We start from the raw sequence: 14,310 nt of genomic DNA, 5'->3' as shown, positions 1-14,310 counted from the left end.
CCTTAGTTACCCACAGTTCTTTGTACAGGAATGAGGCCTCCTGAGCTTTGGAAAATCTTCACTCTTAGCTGATACAGTATTGTTTGCACTGGAAGAAAACAGATGGATGGATAGGTGGATCCAAACCTAGCAGGTTGCTGTCAACCAAATTTTTGGATAACTCAAAGTTACTCTAATAGAATAACTATATGAGAAGCTATAGCTTTTTTTTAAAAAAAATTCCACTTTAGTTTAATAAATGATTGATAAATACTGTTGTGCTGAAGTGAGCATATAATTATGTGGAATCCAAAGAAATTTCGAGCCAGATTTTAGAGACCAAAGAAACAGACATGAAACAGAGAAATCAGAGAAGAAAACAATTGCCCATGAGATGGTCACTATTGACAATATGTTGAGAACAAAGCTGAAGGCCACATGGGCCTTACCCAAGTGGATACTCTTATTTAAAAAAAAAATCTTCCCCAAATTAAATTCAGAATGGGTTAAGGAAGAACTAACCTGGCTCAGTAAAACCATCCCTAAAACAATGTCTCACACCTCAGAAGAGGTCATCATCCGACTCCTCCAGATTGGGAGAAGCTGTAGCTTAATTATCACAGTTTAATTATATAGATATCTGGAGCTCAAGATGCATAAAATGATCGGGAAAATAGAGCCAGAGGAGAACCTTGTCTTTCAGCATGTGAGCTCTGTCACTATATATTGAGGTAGATTGACTTTATGCATAGACAATCCTCTTTTGTAAATTATCCCAAAGTGTGTTCTGTGTAATATCCATCTCCCAAGAGTCTCTAACACAGGAGACCTTGAATCTTAAAGGATAAAGTTGTACTTCATCCCTAATCTAAAACTAGGAAATTCTTAATGCTCCTAGCATAGCCAAACCTTTTAGAAATTCAGCACTAAGAAAACCCTGTTTATTCAGTCTCCAACTCTTCAGTCACTAATTTTTATTTAATACTCATATTCTTTTTACTAATTAATGCCCTATGGACTACCTTAAAAACCAATGCCTCAGGTTTCCCTGCACACAATATTAAAGGACCAGGCAGCCGTTACTTGCCAGTACCTAATTAGCTAAAAACAAATTGCATATATGCTGTATTGATAACATTTTGGTCCGATAAAGGCAAATATAAAAAACAATGGAAACTTCAAGCTGTTTCAAAAGAATCTAGAGAAGATTGCAATGAAACACATGATCCTCAGCATTTTGATTTAGTCGAGTGAGGCTGGTTATTGCATGTTTTCACACCTATCAAGCCCTAGGCAAGGCTGAAATTGGGAAACTTGTTTTGTTTTGCAATGAAAGATGAAAAGAAGCTTATCCTCCAAAGGATGCTGTGTACTGTGAAGTGACCACTGCTTATATATACAAAGGGAATTTGAAAGACAGAGTGGTCCACACTCCTAGAATAAGCAGCTATCATGAACAGAGCTTCCCGTAAACCAGAGTCTCCTGTTGATACGGACTTCCCCTGACCTCATCTGATAGAATGACAGTGTTCTGGGAAGACAAGCCTGTGTCCCTAGCCACTTAGGATGATGGATCACAGACACCATCAGTGACTTTCACTGCAGCAGCTTGCTCTCTTCCACCATCTCTCTTCACTTTTTCTTGCTTCTCTTTTCTCTGCATGATCACCACTTCTGGCCTTGCTAGAAAATGCCTCTACTTAAACATGGAGCTCTTACCAGAACTCCTTAATATCACCCAGCCTGCCATGTATCAAGCTGACATATCCATTTGATAGCAGAAGCAGGCTCTGGGCTCAAGCTCAGGTTCTGTTATTGAGTTAAAAAAAATAAATGAAATTTCTATTGAACATTACTCTATAGCTGCTTTTCAGTCTCATGGAGGATTCTGTCTTGTCTCAGACTCTCATATGTTTAACTTTGTTCCTCTCACAGCTCAGGCTCTATGCTTGACCTTCAAATTTCTTCCTCATTGGCAGGCTCATTTCTTTTGCCTCATCCATTTTTTCCAAATCCAATCTGAAAAGCAGCACCCCAAGATTAATGCAAAAAGCAACCCGCTCTGTGCCCATCACAGCCCAACTAGAGACTCTGGTCCCCATCACAAAAAGACTAAAAGGCAACTTCCGGTGCCTACTGCAACCCTTGGTCAGCTCCTTCTCCACTCATTCAACGACCATATCAAAAGTTCCCTACTACGCTCTGCCGCCTTTGAAACACTTCCCGTGCATACCTTGAGTTTCAATATAGATGGATTCACCATCAAAAACAGCTTCCTGGATCTCCAGTTCCCAATGTCTGCAATGCTATGGGATTCTCTTCTTTGCCAGCCATAGTCACATCCACAGACAAGATGATCCAAATCTCATCTCTGAGGCTGCTCAAGTTCTTCCCTCTGCTGGTAACATTCCTCTGATCTTCACACGGTGCATCTCTCTTGGTATTCAGAGATTTCCTTAATGTCTCTTCATCAAGGCTTCCCCAAAGCATTCCATACAGAGCAATCAGATAGACCTTTCGACAATTCACCCCAAATACTTTATTTTGCTTTTTGTATTGGTTGATAGTTAACTTGTATAACTTTTGCCTGTAGCTCTGTCCCCAGAGCCCATCACTGTGCCAGACGTAAACCAAAGTTGCCAACTGTACTTTAGTTGAATTAGTGAAAGGTGTGGTGAGAGAAGGTGATCACAGATTACTCCCATGGGGTTAGAACAGATTGCTACTAAGTATTGGTCCCCTATTCAGGATTTGGCCTTGAAGTCTGAAGCACATCTGCTTATTTATGGAGTGCAGGCATAGAGTAGATAAATAGTGATAAACATGGGCCGGGGCTTGCCAAAGCTGTATAATAGAATTAATAGACTAAAGTGTCAACATCTTTACAGGAGATAGTTTTTAACATTGTATCAGAGCCCATGCTGGAAAAGAAAGTAGTTGGGACAAGAGTATGGGAGAAATTGGAAAGGTGTAGGACCAAGTATGCTTGGAAAGACCAGTAAAAGGTAAGACAGTGACGCCCACAGGGCTGGAGACCAGGTTGAAGCACAGCTTTTAGATGAGATGCTGTCACTGGGGAAAAGAAAAAGAAACAAGAAGAGAGTAGGCCATATTCCAGTTTACCCATGGATCATTGACCCTTCATCTGGCTATGCCCCAGTGCCTTCCTTGTGCATCCTTATGTCCAAGTTCACCACAGCTCTGATTTGTGCTTTATAACCAGAGTCTTCTTTGTCTCAATGGGAATACATCAGGGACCACCTTGGCAAGAGGCAGATAGGTAGAGAAGGGAGTCCCATCCTAGTAGTTTGCCATTAAAATGCAGGCTGTCATCGTCCCAGGGTGCTTCCTCCTACATCCCTCTCCTCTTCTCTACTAGAGTTAGAAAACATTCCACAGCTTAGCTCCTGGAGCAACATTTTGTTGCTCTAAAAATGGGTTCCTGCTGTACTTGAAGTCAGCATCACTGGCCACTCCCTCACCTGTACTAGACATCAACAATCAATTCCAGAATGTTTTCTTGCTGCATTTAGACATAGTCACTATAATATTCCTAGGTTCACAGCAGCCACCAGAACTGTTAGTGAGTGAACATACATTGTTAAAACTAATGAGGTATCTCCAAAATACGTTTTTCATGACTTACTTTTTAACATTCTGATAAACTCTTTCTGGGAATGTAGAGTCTTTGTGAGAAAGTTGCTTCCTGCCTTGCCCAGATGGCCAGCCCAGCTCTGTGGTGACAGGAAAAGAGAGCTAGGGAAGAGTTAACTGCTTTCCTTCCATTGGAAGCCATCTTCCTTCCAAGCCTGAAGGATATCACGTTGAAGGACAGGGTGAGCAGGAATCCCCTCATCTCAGAGTGCCAGGCTTGCTTTTCTGTCATTAGGAAAGCCACCATTTTTTCTGCTTCCGTAAGTTGAGCATCCAAGGCCAGCTACATTTTGCCAACTGATGGTTCTTTCTAGCCCACATCCCAAGGCTTGCCCCACAGGTCCTTGAAGGCAAGAAAAAGCCTCAAGGAGAAGCCAAAAAGTGTATCATACTCCTTCCCATCCTGGAAACAGAGCTGTTAGCAAAATCCAATGACCTTTTTGAAACCCTCCCATATACCCTCTCCTTATCCTGAAACAAATGGACATTTTGAAATGTTTGTTCTATTATATTATTGAGTCAAACATGAACATCTTAAAATATATTAAAGTTGACATTAGACACAAAAATGGCAACTGTGACCATGAAAATGTTCTTATAAATGAGTCAGTTATAAGTTAGAGGTAGTGGGACTTGTAGCCATGAAACAGATGTACCAGTCAGTGGTGGCTGCCGTGAACTTGGGAATATTATAGAGACTATGTCCAAATGTGTTAAGAAGGCATGCCAGGATTGATTGTTGATGTCTAGCACAAGTGAGGGAGTGGCTAGTGATAGTATGCATGCCACATATAGTTTCTGCCTCAGCATCCAAGACTCCTGCAAAGCTCAGGTCTCTGGCCTCTTTGCATGGCAATTAAATCAACCATCTCTGCAAAGCCAGAATCAGGTTCTGGCTCTACAGTTCCTGAACAGTGTGTGTTTAGAGATGCAATGGTAGAGCTGGAATGAAATTAAAGAGTATTTCAGACCACATGCTTCCTAGAAAGAGACCTCCAAATGCATCGCAGAATGTATCCTCCAGAGGCAAAAAGGAGGGTTTCCTAAGAGGAGCCTAGCTAAGATGCTGGAGAAAGTGTTAGTAAAATCATGCCTGCCAGTTCACAGTGTTTCCTTTGCCTTGCTCAAGGGGAAAGTGAACAATAACCACTCTCTTTTGAATGTGTTCAGATGTTTTGTTACCAGAGGGAGCTACAGAAAGCCTGCATCCCCCTGACAGAAAAGGAAAAGAAAGACCCAAAAGGCACATGGCGCATTTGCTTACTGTCAGTTACTTCGAAGCATTTCTTACACACCTGAGGCATGACTTGTTTGGCAAGTGGTGGGTCGATAGCAAAAATGAGAGCAGATTTTAGATTTTGTTTTTGTTCACATGCAGGTTGTCTGGAACTCCTCAAGATCAGAGGTGGACATGGGCTCTCAGAGGTTTCCCTCCTACTCTCAGTTAACTAGATCAGAAGGAACAGTGAGTGCCCCTATGCCCTGAGGTGGGAACCTCTGAGGGCTGTGTGCATCTACACCCTCTAACATATCTCACCGGTGCATCAGTGTAGGGTTGTGAGTCTCCCAGCTGCTTGCCACAGGGCATGACCACTTGAGGAGGCAGAACTAGGAGAATTTGACTGCACTTATCCCATACTGCCATCGGGCCAGGTGTTGGGCTGTAGGGAAGCCCAAGGCATGGCTCCAGCATGGGAAAGCATAGTCTGACGCATGGGAAAGCCAGAGCTGGCTTGGGGGTCCCAGGGTCTGTGATGAGGCTGGGGCCATGGGGTTCTCAGGCTCTTGGACATCCAGGAGCCTCTGGGAATCAAGGAAGAGCTGAGAACAGAGTTGGGGGCCCCTGGGCTGCATCTGCTCGGGGCCGGAGGTGGGGATTGGGGGAGTAGGGGAGTTTCAGCTAATACCACAGTGATTGTCTTTGGCTTGGCGGTGTCAGGCTTGGTGGTGGTTGTGGCTGGGAGCTCAGAAAGTCCTTCTATGGGAGACTAGGCTATGGCTCTGTAGGTGAAAGCCTTCCCCATGGCTCCCCACAGCGGATCTCAGTGAAAAAAAGGGAAACCATGGTTCTATCCAGTTTATTGTCATGGTGGAATGTGGATGCGTAAAGTCGTACCCCCACTTCTCAGGGTGGGCCTGAGAATAAATACCTTTTGGAGGAAGGATTGTCTAGGAAGGGAATCTTTCTGGCAATGCCCTCCAGGCCTTGTACCTCATTAGCATGGAGATCTCTGTCTTGAGCATACATGACCACAGGTGGAGTCTCTTTTCCTATTGTCTTGGTCTGAGATGTTAGGGAAGCCTCATCTACATGTGGAAGGGCTTGGGGCGTTGTTGTTATGGGACTGATGGCCACAAATCTATGGGGATGGGGCTGTGACAACATGACAGGGGCTTGATGCTTGGAGCCAGGAACAGGTAAAGCTCCTACTGTGTCCCCTCAGGATCTCTGGGGCTTCCAGCCTTTAGCTCAACATGGTCCTCTCATGCCCCACACATCAGTGCATCTGATCTATCAGGGGCAGGGAAGTTAGGTACGTTCTTTGGAATGAGCACAGAACTCCCCATGTTACCTATGCTATTTTTCTAAACTCACACCTCTTTCCCAATGTCACACTTGGTAATAGGTTTTCCCCTTTACTTAGTGAACAATTATACAAATGTATTAACACCACCGTCTACTGACCCCATGACGGTCCTTCTTTGATAATATAGGCTTTGGGCCTGTGACCAGCATAGGATGGAGTTGGGACTCTCATTTATGTCCCATCTCCAACAATTCAATCCAGGAGACTTTAGGCAAGCATGCAAGTGTTCTGTTTCTTTGTATATAAAGAAAATGTACTATTAATCTCAGTGTAGAGTGCTTTTGAGGCCTAAATGTTATATAAAAATATGAGAAAAATGTCTGGCATACTCCATAGCACATAGTAAGAGGTTGTTTATGCATTCTTCTGAATTGAAGCATCCCCTCCTAGACAGAGGTGGGGGGCTTAAAACTGGGTAAGCTAAGAAAACTAGCAATGTGCAGGCAGCTCACTGAAGTGACAAGACTCACGAAGCCCCTCCCCAAGGTTACATAAGTGCTAAACAGTTGCCAGGGAAGCCCAGGCTTTTTGGTGGAAATAGATGGAGGTTGGGCAGAGAGCCCTAGGGATGTGGCATTTCTTGCCATGAGTTGCCATCCGTGCTGCTGTGGGAAATTTCCCTGATGCAGCTGTAGGAGGCATCCACGCTCCTGAACTAAACTAGAATTAGGTTCAGTCGTTCCTTTGGTTTACGATCAGTGCATCTGGGGTGATCTTGTCTCCCCAGAAAGAGCCACATGGCACAAGCCTTCCAAAATGAGTAATTTCTTCTTATTTTCTCTCCTGTGCCTTTAACCCTGTTGACTTGGGAATCCACACTGAGAATCACTTTAGTGTTATCCTAAGCCCTCCACATCTACAGAAATGAAAGACATCATCCCCATTCTATTCTAGTGTCTCCTCAGTCATCTCCCACCCATCAGGGCTGCTGTTGAAATCCTGGAAGCTATCCCCATACAAAATGTAAAAGTTCAAAAACTCCTTCTCTGAAGTCCCAGCTTCCCCACGTGTTCCCCCTACACACAAAGCAGATTCTGTGTCCTCGCTGTGACAGCCAGCCATCTGCCCTCATGCTTGGGCTGATTTCTCCTGAGTAACCTTGCCAGCTCCATTCATTCCACTATGCAGGCAAATCCCAGGCTGGACACTGTAGCCTCTTTCCTTAACAGCACCCCCAGGACCCCACCAACTCCTAATCTATTGGCATGTCCTTGTTCTTCAGGCTCCGGAAACACCATCTACCTTAGACTAGCAGGGTCTTACCTTGCTTACATTGCATTACAAAGTCTTAGAAGACCACACTGATTGAGTTGGCTCCCTCTGCGCTGTCTCTCCTGGGCTGATACCATTGACCCTTCTGAGCTTGCATTTCCATCCCATCCACTAATTCCCAGCAGTGGACTTGCCTCCCCTATCGCAGACACCCGAGTTAATATGACAGTGGCATCACAGCATCTAAGTGGATCTTCTCATTTAAGAGTCCCTGGTCACTTCTAATAGCCACATCCTCAACTGCTTCCTAGCACTTGATCCAATTGCTTGCCACTTCCTTCATGAGGCCAGCTCTGTCCCTGTCATAGTTACATAGTACTTAATTTTCTTGTCTCTCTTCTCACTACATCATCTTCTCCCTCCAAGCCCTAAAAGTATGAATTACCAGAATTCTGAACCACAGCCTTTGATCCCGTTTCCTGTGTCCTCTCATTAATGCCTTCTGCCTCCCTTCTTATTCTCCAGAGAAGTTCTTCTAAATCTTAGGTCTCCAGTTCCACAGAGATTCTGGTGGATTCTATTAGAGTATTCTGTGGACATCTCAACTCAGGACCTTTAAGTGTTATCTCTCTCCTTCCCCTCACTCTTCCCTCTTCACATTTAGGCCATGATCCCCTGCTCTCATACTTGACAACTCAGTCATGCCAAATCACAAGAATATCAATTCTTGAGTCTGTCACCACCTCTCTTTCTTGTTTGTCCCTCCCTCATCTGCACCCTCACTACCCTCACACAAAATTTAACAGCCTCATAAGTGCTCTCAGGTCCTTCTTCTTTTTTTTTTTTTTTTTAATCGGATACTTTCTTTATTTACATTTCAAATGTTATCCCCTTTCTCGGTTGCTCTCCCCTCCTGAAAATCCCTATCCTATCCTCCCTCCCCCTTCTTCTATGAGAGTGTTCCTCCACCCAGTCACCCACTCCCACTTCCCTGCCCTCGATTCCCTTACACTGGAGCATCTATCAAGCTTTCATAGGACCAAGCACCTCTCCTCCCATTGATGCCTGACAAGGTCATCCTCTCCTACATATGCAGCTGAAGCCATGTGTGCTCCTTGGTTGATGGCTTAGTCCCTAGGAGCTCTGGGGGGTCTAGTTTGTTGATATTGTTGTTGTCCACTGCCAAAATGCATGGCTAATAACCTCAATCTAAATCACAGCTTAGCTTGAAATTCTAAAACCTACAGTCATGTAGAAGCTGTTAGAGGCTTATAGATAATATGAAAAGTTTGAATTATTCTATTTGCTGTTTTAAGAGACTCCACATTGGTTCACAAAAGATAGCTTAGGCATACCAATGGCAATATGACAAATCAAAGTGTGCACAATGTTGGGACTTGAAGGTGCAATGGCCCAACATTCAGGATCTCATTCTGACACCTTGATAATATTCCAGACACTAAGTGGGCAAAGACGAAGCTCAGGGTCCTGCATGTGGCAGTTCTGGGTTTGAACAAAACTGAGAAATAGCCCTTAAAATGCTTCCCAGTCATATTATTATGACTCCATAAGGAGCAGAAGAAACTTCTGTTGTTCTGCCTGGGATTGCGATGGTATTCTGTAAATGATAAATACACAATATGTTATGAGATTGAAATGTGTTGAAAACTTGTTTATACAAAGAGTTCATTCAAATCCAAAATAACTCCAGATTAGATTTTAAAATGTGTTTCCCTGTGATTTCCTAGAAGGCTGGGCCCCTTGCTGACTCGTCTTTGTACTATGTTTTTGATGACAATGCTCAAAAGTTCTTATCATGAGCATGAATGAATGAGTTAATAGGAAAAGAGACCTGAACTGACCAACAAGAAGTCTCTAAAAATTAAATCAATTGCCCAAACCTCTCTAAACTACTATTTCAAGTAGACTTTCCCCAAATAAGAAGCAGAAAGCCTATAGGTAGGAAACAAGGGCATACATTTGCATCCTCATCAGACTGCATTTCCTCACATGCAAATCAGCAGAATCAACCGGCATGGAATTTTACACAAGTCTTTCTGCAACAGCAAAGGAAAAATATTCGGCTTCTTTGGCATCAAAACAAATTTAAACTGGAGCTGGAAAGGAGAAGGAGTAAAAAGCAGAGAAGCATATACTGTACACCTACAAAATGGACTCCCACAGACAGATACTTGTCCACACAATATATGTGTCCTGCTTACTGGACTATTCATTCGCTTTGTCTCAGTGACCAGTAAGAGAGCAGGAAAATGTTTAACTTTTGCGGTAAACAGGCATGCCTGTGCCTGCTATTCACAAAGCCACTTAGCTTGAGGCTCTGTATTTCTACTACATGGAAACTATGCATGTACACACACACACACACACACACACACACACACACACACACACTATTTAAACCAGAGCTGGCTCTTCTACTGAGAATCTCTTCCCTGAGACAGACATCAATAGAGCAAGGAAATTGTCTCTAACCCTGGGCCTGTTACCAGGGCTCCCTCTTTTCAACGCTTGCCACCGTCGTGCTCTGAGAAACATTTCTCTCTGCTCCCCTCTTTGTCCCACTGCACCAGAAACAAGGACCAGCAAAAGAACAGTCATTATTTGTATTTGGCAAGGGAGGCAGCAGTGAGAGCTAGGAGGGGGTGGGTATGTAAATGTCAGGGTGAGGCTGTGAATGAAGCCAGGACAGGAAGCACCAAGCAGTGAATCAGGAGAGAGGAGTCTCAATGACAGAGACAAGTCATTGATATCAAAAAAAAGAAAGAAAGAAAAGAAAAGAAAAAAGAAAGGAGAGTCATGCATTACGCCTATAAATAAATAAGTAAATAAATAAATAAATCCTCCAGTTCAAATCTGCTTCCACCTAAATAGCTTACAGACTAAAGTCCACAGAGATTTCAGAATTGAATGACAGCTCAAGTTCTGACTCTGCCCCGTGCCATTTAGAGTTTATACAGATTAAGTTCTTATACAAACTGTGCCTTGTTTTCCTCATCAATAAAGTAGTAAGGATGACCAACATTAATAGAGCCATGGTGAGGCTCAAAGGAGCTGATGTTTAGGATGTGGAGAGAGAGAACAGTGTCTGGCTTGCTGAGTGCAATAGCTGCTATATTCTAATGATGGTCTCCTATGAGTCACTTCCAAGGGGCTGGAGAGATAGATGGCTCAATGGTTAAGAGCACTAGCTGCTCTTACAGAGGACCTAGGTTCAATGTTCGGCACCCACATTGGTACAGCAACCATCTGTAACTCCAATGTAAAGAGATCCAATGCTGGATTCAATTCTGGCCTCCATAAGCAACAGGCATGCATGTGGTACACAGACACGCATAAATAAAATCTTAAAAAAAAAAAATATTTAAGGCACTTCAAGACTGCTGACTTCCTTGTCTTCTTTAGAAAAACAGGAGCAGCCAAGCCAGCCACTCTAGCTTTTCTATTACACCTATCCAAAATGAGTAATTTTCTTTTCTGCCTTACAACCTGGAAAGGGCAGCTGCCTCCACACAGGGTGGGGGAGGCCCTGGGAGCTCTTCCTGTTGCCTGATGCAGCACAGGCAACACAAACCCTTTTCAAGGACTGTTTGCTACACAGCAAACAGGCTGGGCTCTTTACCTGCATCATACCAGGTCCTGCCTGGGGGTGAGGCTTTAGGAGGAAGCAGAGCTCCGGTTCAGTAACCGAATGTTCAAAGTCAAGTATGTTTCTGCTCTCCTGTTTTTCCTTCCAAACGAGCCTCCAAACAATTCATTGTGTGAATGAAGTAGGTTGAACTCTTGACCTACTCCAAACCTAACTCACACTGAGCTTGAAGAACAGATGGCTTAGTGGGAAGCCCTGTGGGGACTAGTTTTTAAGGCCCAGTAAAACATCACTAGGACACCAAATCTTGCTAGAATGTTATAAAACACCTAAAATGGGCTCATCAAAACTCCTGTGGCTGGCAATGTAGCTCAGTGGTAGAATAGTTGCTTACAATGTTCTCCAGCATAACAAAGGAAGAGGAAAAGGAAGAAGGAGAAGGAGGAAGAGGAGGAAGAGGAGGAGGAGGAGGAGGAAGAGGAGGAGGAAGAGGAGGAGAAGAAGAAGGAGAAGGAGGAGGAGGAGGAGGAGGAGGAGAAGGAGAAGGAGAAGAAGAAGAAGAAGAAGAAGAAGAAGAAGAAGAAGAAGAAGAAGAAGAAGAAGAAGAAGAAGAAGAAGAAGAAGAAACTAAGAAAGAAAGAAAGCCTTGTTTTTGAAGAGCATTGTGTATGGCTGGGAAAGTCTAGGAAACCATAAGTTTTCTCATGTTCTCCTAAGGTATCTGGGATGATTTGGGGGAGGGGTATTTGAATAAGGAAAACTACTCAGAGAGCACTCAACATCCTGTGGCCTGTTCACAGAACACAGAATCCTCTGCTACCATGCCATCTCATGTGCTTAGCAACTCAACACTGAGTGCCTGAGAGAGCTGACATTTTTCAGGAAGCACTGGTCCCCTAATGCTGTCCTTGATGCTGAATAAACTAACATACCCAGTAGGGTCCTGAGATGATGGTTCAGATGACAGGAACAAGGCTACCATGAACAAGCTTCCACCAAACTCCAACCCCTCATGGCTTGCTTCCTGGACTCATAGAAAGACTCCAGTATTAAGGGTGGAATGAAACAGTGGCATTTGATCAGAGTGTAGTAACTTCCTCCAAAATGGTATGGCATTTCATTCCCAAAACAATCCTCGATAAGATAGTCATCTCCATAGCATAGTGAGAACACCCATGGTAAGAAACTATAACTAGGGTCTCACTGCAGTTCTAGCACTTACACGCACAGAAAGAGAGAGACAGACATGGAAAGAAACAGAGACAGAGAGACAGAAAGAGACACACAGAGAGAGATTCTCTCACATGTTGTGGTTCTGTATCATAGATCACTGCTGTAGTGGTCTGAATGTAAAATGTCCCACATAGTCTTGTATGTTTGACTAAGTGGTTCCCTCCTGATGGCACTGTTTTAGGCAGCTGTGGAGTTTTTAGGAAGCAGAGCTGAGCTGAGGGCTATGGATCACTAGGAAGGAATGAATAGTCTTTGAGATTAACCCAACATCACTTCCAGCTGATCTTGTTCTTTGCCTCCTGGGTCAGAGCCATGTAAGGAAGCTAAAGTACAAGCTCTCGGAGCCCATCAGCCTCCCTGCCTTTCCAGATGGGCTGTATCCCTTAAACTATGAACCAGAACAAATCCTTCCTTTGTCAGTTATTTCGTCATAAGGACAAGGGACATAACCAATGCAACTACCATCTCTGCTGAGACTGGAAGCCATAGGCAGTTTCTCCAGGAGAGCTTTCTTCTTAGCGTTATCAGACAGATTACATGGATGTGTGTATGTGTATGCCTTGTGTGCCAGATATGCATGTGTGTGCATGATGTGCATGCTGCATATAGTGAATCCAAACTGCCATAACTAGGTTCTGGGAAAAAAAATGGGCATCACTTTGCATTCAAGGATTCATTCAGCACAGTTCAAGAATCCTACTCAAGAATGATTCAAGGGAATCATTTCCCAACAACAGAATCCTCTTCACTTTGTAAATGATTAGCTGCTTTGGCAGTTGGAAAGCCGGGAAGCAATTGTTCCTGGGAAAGATCCTTTGCCCTGCCTGTTCGGTTAAGTGCATTTCTCAGCTCTGTTATTTTATCTCACTCCACTCAGGATTCTGCCCTTAGCTGACTCCAAGGAGCAAGATAATTCACCTTTTGTTTCAATTTTAAAATACCAGCATATTTCCAGGACTATAATCTTTGGGGGGGGGAGTAACTGCAGGGGGTAAGTATGAAAAGAAAAAGAGAAATCTGAGAAAGAGAGAGAGAGAAAGAGAAAGAGAGATCAAAGAACAAAGTTAAAGAAGGATAGGGAACCAACCAAGAAGAGAATAAAAATAAGAAGGGAAAGGGGGAAAGGGGAAGAAAGAAGTTAAATGAAAGGAAGAGCAAGAATTTAAAAGAACATAAGAGAGCCATGTTGCCCAATAGAGTGTTCCAATGTGCTCATCCCTTGAATTGAAACATGCAATGGTAGACCCAGCAAGCCACCAAACTTGATGGCCTCAGCCAACTTCCAACAGGTTTCCTTGACTAAAACCTCTCCAAGTATGTGAGCCCAAAGAGCTTCCACATGTCACAGGACCACAGAGTCCTCCCATGGAACAAGAACCTGGGCAACAGGGACTGCTGTGCAATAGGGACTGCTGTGCACAGGCTACATTGTAGGTGGCTCTGCAGGTGGCCTCTGTACTGGGTTTCTCTGGGGAAGCATGCCCTTCTGTGACTGTGGCCACCACCCTACTTTCAGACCAACAGAAGCAACACCGATACCCTTCAACAGCCACAGATCTACTCAGCCTGGAAATACCAACTTCTCAAGGGAAAAAAATCTTACTCTAAAATGCTGTGTAAGTCCATAACCCCACAATCCCATCTCGGTCTCTTGCTAGTGCTCAACTGATGTTTTTAAAACAATGGCACCAGAGCTAGACAGATGGTCCATTGGTTAAGAGTACTTGCTGCTCTTTCAGAGGACCTGCATTCAGCTCCCAGCACTGACATAACAACTCATGTGGAGTCTATGACTCCAGCTCCAGGGAATCCAACACCCTCTTCTGGAATCCATAAGCACCAAAAAACACATGTGGTGCCCATTTTGTTTTGCCATTCAGGCAAAACACTCATACACATAAAATAAAAATAATTCAACCTTTTTAAAAAATGACTAAAAGTAAGACAATAGTACCCAGAAGTATAGAAGAAGTAAGAGGGGGAGGGAGAGGGGAAGGAGGGGGAGGGGCAGGGGGAAGAGGAGGAAGAGGGGGAGGA

The sequence above is a fragment of the Mastomys coucha genome, unplaced genomic scaffold (assembly GCF_008632895.1).
Source record: "Mastomys coucha isolate ucsf_1 unplaced genomic scaffold, UCSF_Mcou_1 pScaffold22, whole genome shotgun sequence".
Lineage (NCBI taxonomy): Eukaryota > Metazoa > Chordata > Mammalia > Rodentia > Muridae > Mastomys > Mastomys coucha.
Note: the sequence above shows the minus strand (reverse complement) of the source record.